The 7,478-nt window shown below is 42.6% G+C and overlaps 2 long non-coding RNA genes across 2 annotated transcripts; one reads left to right on the plus strand and one right to left on the minus strand.

Moving 5' to 3' along the window:
- Positions 1–1,047: 1,047 nt before the first annotated feature.
- Positions 1,048–2,141, plus strand: LOC119616866. The gene is made up of 2 exons (XR_005232920.1): positions 1,048–1,167; positions 1,257–2,141. It is a non-coding gene; the product is annotated as an uncharacterized LOC119616866 (long non-coding RNA).
- A 31-nt stretch (positions 2,142–2,172) lies between these two features.
- Positions 2,173–6,602, minus strand: LOC119616867. The gene is made up of 3 exons (XR_005232921.1): positions 6,388–6,602; positions 4,794–4,936; positions 2,173–2,522 (listed from the first exon to the last, which is right to left on the minus strand). It is a non-coding gene; the product is annotated as an uncharacterized LOC119616867 (long non-coding RNA).
- Between the last annotated feature and the right edge of the window lie 876 nt (positions 6,603–7,478).

Consider the following 7,478-nt stretch of genomic DNA (forward strand, 5'->3'; position numbering starts at 1 on the left):
TTGAACTTTCAATCTGGGAACAGCCTGTGCTATTCTTCTCTCAGTAAGTCTCAGAACTACAAACCTACTGTTCTCTCTTTTTTAAAGGAAAATAAAAAACATTTCTTGGTCTTCAGGGCAACAAATATCTGTGTCAGAAGAACAAGGTGTGTTGGGCGAGCTGCTAAATACTGGTGTGACTCACTTTGTCACATATTTTGAAAGGCAGAGGGTGTGTGCGGGAGTTAAAACACAGTAGCAAGAAACAGTGTGTGAACGACTGATTGAAAGTTCAGGGAGACACTTACCTATAGTTGTTGAAGACCCATCAAAGGTTCAGTCTTTAGAGCTTCTGTGCAGCTTTTGACCTCCTTTAAATAAAGCTAATCTTGTTTTGTATAAGAACACTGCTTTCACTTTATGACTAATATTTAAATCAATGCGTTTTAACTAAAAGCAGGTCACTGAGACAACGTGGGTGAAGAGGAAAATTAGTAATTTATTCATCTGAGTAAAAATCCCTGAATGTTTCCAAAACGTTTTTGCCCCTTTGGTTCAAACACAAAGTGGTTTATTTGTGTGTGTGTCCAACATTGTCACACAGCCACACTTCTACACACTTTAACAAACTTCAGAGACTGCTAAAGTCTTATCTCGTTTCAGTGTAAACATCCTGCACACGGTTCAGGATTCTGACACCTCAGGTAATAAACTGCTGCTGGTGGGACACTGAACTACAGAAGGGTCGATCAGGCCCTCTAGTGGAGCCGGCTGAGTACTACACCTTACAAAAACCATCACAGTTCATGTGTGGAATGAGGGGAAAAAACTTATTTTGTCTTGTAAAATGGTAAAGATGAAATGACACTCTGGTAGATTATAACAGTAGTTTGCTTTGATTGTTTTGTTGTTGTTTATCTGTAAGGGTTTCAAAACTATTGTCATGCTTAGATGCTTATAAAAAAATGAAATTTTACAACGGGAGAGAAATTTTTCTCAAGTTTCAGTGTTGTGAGTTAACATGTGGGGGAGGTGACAGAGTTTAACTGCATGTTTTGCTTTGGGCAGTTGTGTAGATGGAATTGCCGTTCACTGGCGTTGAGCTCACCTTCATCATCATAGCCTTCGTCATCTTCTCACTTTTCAGCCTGGCTTCAGTCTGCCTCCAACCGCGAGGCGACCCATCAGGTAAACGATTGTTTGCTGCTGCCCAAAGGACGACAACTTACGGCGCGCCCCCCGCCTCTCTAACGCGGCTTGTGCTTCCTCATTTTCAGAGGACGCTCCCTGCAAAGTCAAGAAGTCCAAGTCCTGCAACAGGAAGCAGAGAGAGATCACCAAACAAGCTCGAGAGAAGTCATAAAGGCAGGAAACTCTGGTCAACTGGATGAACTAAAGACTGAAAGCTGCTCACTCTGTTTGTTCTGACAAACAGCGTCCCTGTGGAACACAGTTTTAGATAACTTGGAAAGAATTTTCAATCAAAATGAAGGCAGACATTTTCCTAATAAATGACTCATTATATCCATTAAAAAGCATATTCACTATGTGTGATCAGCAAATAAACGAACAATGAACCTGAAAATTGATGACAATCTAATATGGCACATCTACTGTATATAAGAGGATCTGTAACAAAGATAATGTACTGATAGTTTGACTTCTTAGGCTTTGAGCCTAAGAAGTTTACCAACTAACTCTGCCACTATGAAACGTCCCAGTTCTAAGATAACGAACCGCTTGCTTTTTAGCTCCATGTACGGTTCACCAGAAATACCTGCTCCACTCAGAACAACCCTGGATGATGAACAAAGTTCAACAGAACGCAGCTCGTGTTTAGCTCACGTTGCCATGCGCTTCCTGGTTGGTGAAGAACCGGAGGCATCCACACACACTTTTGTTTTCTCTGCATGTTCGGAGCAGCCGGTGTGTCTGAGTTGGGATCTGACAAACCAAGTGACTTTTGCCCCCCACCCCCCTCTGGAGTCCTTGCAGGGTGGCATCCCAGTGTTTTGGAGGCTGCTCCCTGTTGAGTTTGCCCTTTGACCCCTGAGCCTTCTGTCACTCCTCCGCAGTCAGCCGTCTAGAACTGACAGAGAGGAGAAGAAGCTCCAGGAAAAAAAAAAAAAAGACAAAATTTAACCAGATTATAACTTTTTAAAGAAATTAAAAGTCTGACTCACTTATGTTGTGACTCTGTGTATGTGCTGAGTGTGACAGTGTGTGTGTGTGTATTGGGACTCTGCTGCTGTTCATGTGCATAAATGTCCATTTAGTTCTGCATTGAGCAATCAGAGATGAAGGCTCTTAAGAGTAATTAAGCCGTGGCTGGCTGCAGCCCTCATTAAGAGTGACGACCGCGTGGCATGACAACAGAGCAGCTATCACTCTAACGATGAGCAACAAACCGTCCCATCAAATCACAATCAACACTCACCCGCAAAAAAGCCAGGAGACACGCAGGCTGCAAGGACGACGCCCAAAGGCATTCAGTTATCGGTCAGTCTCCTTCATCGCTAACCTCTGCTCCCAGATAACGAGTCCTTTTAAATGGAAAAAAATATATAGAAAAGGTGAATGAAACGAACTCCGGCTGGTGGTTTAGATCATCCTGAAGAATGCTGTTGTTTCAGTCAGGAAAAAGTGCCTTAAAAAAAAGAAAAAGAAAACCATAAACGTGGATTCTCCTCTCACTTCTGTCTGGAATTAACCATTATTTGCAATCATTTCAGGACAGTTATCAGGCACACGGTTAGGAGGTTATTTCTGACAAAGCCAGGGGAAAGGGAAGACGTAAAACATGCAGGCTCGCTTATTCGCATATTTCAGACAAGTGCACTCATAAAATACTACTTTATTTCATTTTAACCTGACTGTACAGAAGGCACCAGGTTGCACAGCCTTCCTCATGAATTTTTATTAATCTAGCCCAGAAGTAAAGTTAGAAAAAAGGAAAATCAATTTCAAGGAAGGAGATTTAGAGACGATTGTAAATTTGAAAATTCTGCTCAACTTCATAGCTGATTTATTATCTTCCAACTCTTCTTTATAGATAATCAGGCAAATGTTTTCTTGTGGTGTAATGTCACAGTAACAAACTGTCCACAGTCACAAAGAACCTGGTTTATTGTGGTTCCAGCTTTATTTATGTGTGGATCAGTGGTTAGAGCAGTCGTCCTCCAATGAGAGAGTTGGAGGTTCAATTCCATCAGTCACATGTCAAAGAGTCCCTGAGCAAAACACCGAACCCCTCATCGCCTCCGATGAGCCCAATCAGTGGATGAATGTGATCTAAAGCACTGATGAGACTCTATAGATGATTTATTCAGTTTAACGTTGTAGAGATCTAGCAGAGTGCTGGATGAATGTGTGAGGATGGGTAAATGAGGGCAGATTGTGTTGTGAAGTGCTTTAAGCAGCCTGGTTGACTACAAAGGCTCTATATAAGAACAGTCCATTTACCATTTATAAAGCACTTTAAACAACCCACAGGCCCAAAGTGAAATAAATATCACAAGATGCAAAAAATAAGCCTCTGTAGTGGAGATCTTTAGTCTGTGTGTGTTCTCTTTACACAGTGGCTGATCGCCTGCTGCCTTTTACTGGTGTGGATCTACGTGTTGCTGCTGATATAATATGGTGCTAAATATTAGAAGATGGAACAGTCTCTAAAATATTTAAAACAGAATCAAACTCTTTGATTTTGACTGGATGCCTGATAAGTGCACACCAAGAGTACAAACCAAATGACTTTAACACCTTATCTGCAACAATTCAATCCAATTTTTTTTACTTTTTTTTTTGTTTACATAAACTACAAAGTTTGAGCAGCCTCGGTTACTTCATAACTCAGACACATTTAACATGTCTTTAAACAGCTGCTTTACAATTTTGAAAATTATTCATTTTAAGAGGTTTTTGCACAGTTCAGCTATAATGCTAGACTGGTTTTCTTTCATGGAGTAAAGAACGATCTGAAAGAATGTTTTAGTGACAGAAAATAACCCAAAGATTTCAGAAGTGAAATCAAACATGACAGAAAGACATTTATTTATAGACAGCCAAGGTTCTGAAACAGTTTTATAAAAGTTTGCCCTGTGTGTGTGTGTCTCTCTCTCTCGTAAAGTGGTGTTTGAGCAAGCTGGGTAATCCTCATGAGGGTGTATAATCCCCAGGAAGAGCAAATATTACAACCTGCTCGAAAACCTGGAGGGAGAACAGGGTACGACTCTCTTGTTTCCGGTTTGAAGGGGAGCCGGAGAGAAAACTCGACGGGACCTAAAGAAGGCAGCGAAGACCAGGCGCCGGCTGAATGACAATCCAGGTCTGATTAACATATTTAAATCCAGAGAATAAAAGTTCCCCAGAAGACAATGGCAGCTGCCACGCAAGGAGGAGAGCTCACCAAAGAAAGCAAACTTCCATACCTCGGCAGAGTGGAATCTCTGTCGTTTCAAGCAGCATTTTTGCAAACATCATAAAGCAATAAAAGGGACATTTTAAAAGACAAAAATAGACCATGGCTCTTTTGTTTGTGTGTTTGTGTGTTGAGGTCTAAAAAAAAGAGCTGATGGTTCAGATGCTTGTTCAAAGTCTCTGGCTATTATGAGCCCTGCGGTCCATTAGCGCCCCGCTGTTTCTCTAATCCTCATTCACATGTAATGGCTGACGTTTCATAATAATGTGTTAATTCATTGGCCGCGTGCTGAATGGAGAAACTTCAGTCCACAGGGATGGGCCGTAAGCAGACACACACTAATGAGCACCCCGCGCCGCCGGCAACGACAGAACCGATGCCAAGCGGAGGGGGTTACCTGAGGGAAGAGGATCCCCTCCCAGTGGTCCGGCTTGACGACACGCGGAGAAAAGCCCCGTCTGGAAAATTCCCAAGCAGTGGTCCTCCGTGTCAGAATGAGGTCAGTTCTGGATTCGACTCGAGGAAGAGAGCGATGTTATGCTTCAGGATGCAAAACAGCACAAACAGAGACCTCACCACAAGTAAAAACATCAAATTCCCGTCTGAAATACTGCAGTCAAGTGATTCCTACACTTTTCAGCTTCTGGTCTACAAAGTACCTGTGGCAGAGGCCTGTGACCCAGTCTGATTTATTAGTCAAACAAACAAGAGCATTTCAAATATATTAAATGTATATGCAGAGTTACTTTCTATAAATCTGTACCTAGGTGCGTGCAGCTTGATGAAAACATTTCATGTTCATGTTGGCAATTTGTTATAAAACAAACAAACAAACAACAAAAACAACTTTGACCAAAACTGTTCTGCTTTTCCTTTACAGCCATAATAAGACACAATTGTTAATTTCTCTTTGTTTTGAGTTATACTGACATTATTTACATCCATGCTTCTTCTTCCTTACCTGAAGGATGGGTTCAGTAATTTTTTTTGCGTCGGAGAAGAAAAAGGTGCATGTTGCTGTTTATTACAAAGACTCTTTCATAGGTAAACTAGCTACGTCTATCTTTCCCCTGTTTGTCTTATCATGCTACAAGTTCTAAGCAAAAAGATGCTCTCAGAATTTGGTAAACCTGCCTTTTTTTTCCCTGAAGAGCTTGAAACTTGTAACTATTTTACTCTGCTTTTTTCAAGTTTTACTGAAATCTTTTAATTCTCAGCTACTCTCAGCTACTATCACGCCAAATTTTAGCTCAATATCTGTAAAACTGATCGATTTACATAATATTTTTAAGTTTCCAAATGTCTAATGTCTAATTGGCTGTGGCGGCCATCTCGAGTTGGGTTGATCCAAAAGTTAATCAGCTGTAAAAGTACTTTCTGTGAGTTTAATTAAGGTTCGGCCAGTGGTTCATCAAATATTAACACTAACACCACAGACCAAACACACACACACACACACAGATTGCTGGATTTCATTCAGTCAGACCCCCTAAATGTTTGATGCAAAAAGCCAACACCTCCCCTCCCGCCTTTTCTTCTGCAAACGCAAGCCCCCCAGATGTGCACCCTCATTAATGCGGGGGGCAGGGGTCCGAGAAGGACCTGCTACGTTCGGTTACAGCTTTTCTCGAATCCATGCTCTGATGTTCCAGGTGATAAATCTACCCCTGCCTGCCACTTCTGCACTATTTGAATATATCAGCCACTCACAGCTACACACACACACACACACAAAATGCAGCACAAGAGTGTGTGCACAGGGAGCAGTTCAGAGTGCAGGGTGGGGGGGCTTCCTGTCACTTGAATTGCTCTCTACATGTGGGGTCAATATGTGCAATCCTGAAGAGCGTGTTTGTGTGTGTGTGTGTGTGTGTGTGTGTACCAGAGAAGGGGGAGTGTGTGTCAGGAGTAAAGGTGGGGGCTGTACTGGGGAGTGAAGGGGCACCACCTCTTTCCTAAAGGCTGTATAAAAGAGTTGGAGGAAGATGTACCTTCATCATTTTGCTCCTAAAAGGAGGCTGTCAAACACTGGCTGGACACAGATTCTTCCCGGTCCCGGACCTACTTTCTAGGGCTCTCTGCCTTGGGCCCTTTGGACTGAAAATACACCTGAGACAAACAAGAACATCATCAGAGTCCGAACGAGAAGGATTTTTCAGACCTTGGCAAATAAATATACATATATATTATTTGCCCGTTTCCTCCCGTGAAGCGAGCAGGCATGAGGGCTTTCAATCTGTTCTACCTGCTTCTGCTGCTCGCAGCTCTTTTCGCCCCGGTCTACAGCGTCAGGCCAGGTAAGCGTCCTCCAACTCCACCGCCCAGGCAGGTGTTTCTGATAGGAAAACTGTTTAAAAGTAACTATTAATCTCATTGGAAATTCTTTACCCACCAAAAGCGCCGTCTTGATAGTGACGTTAAAACCGAGCGCGTACTCTAGGTCAGCAGTTAAAGCAGCGTTCTGAATGGCCGTTAAAACGGGAGGTAACCATAGCAACGAGAATTAACCCGTTGCTATGGTCACTTCAGGAGAAAATATATAGCGTAAAATAAGTTTAAATTTGACTTGAGTTGTTTGAAAGATAAATGTTATTTTATATCCACTTTTAAGAGTGTAAAAACGCAATAATTGCAGGAATACAGAAATAACACCTCATTCAAACATGCGCGCCCGTCTTGCGCAATTTTTATAAAACGATATGCAAAAACTAGCAAATTAGCCTAAGAGCGAAATAACTAGCATCTAGCATAAAAAGTAAGCACACAAATGCAGTTTGTGTATTTTTGTTTTCTTAGAACTGAAGAACAAACAATTGTTAGATATGAGGTTGGATGTCGAAGAAGCGAAGAGCCGCCACCGCCGCCGGGGATCGACAGCGGCCCCGGGGGGAATCCTTTGTCCCCCCCCGGCTGCAAAGCACTCCGGCGCGCTTTTGTTAATCGCGGTGTTAAAAACGCCATGCAAATACCCGGGGTTTATTAACATGACATGGAGAAGCAGCGCCTAGTGTAAGGAAGCATACCTCCAGGCGTGGCGAGCAGCTTCTTTTAGGATTCGGGTGGGCCGGAGGGGGGGCGGGGG

The sequence above is a fragment of the Kryptolebias marmoratus genome, linkage group LG3 (genome assembly GCF_001649575.2).
Source record: "Kryptolebias marmoratus isolate JLee-2015 linkage group LG3, ASM164957v2, whole genome shotgun sequence".
In the NCBI taxonomy this organism is placed as follows: domain Eukaryota; kingdom Metazoa; phylum Chordata; class Actinopteri; order Cyprinodontiformes; family Rivulidae; genus Kryptolebias; species Kryptolebias marmoratus.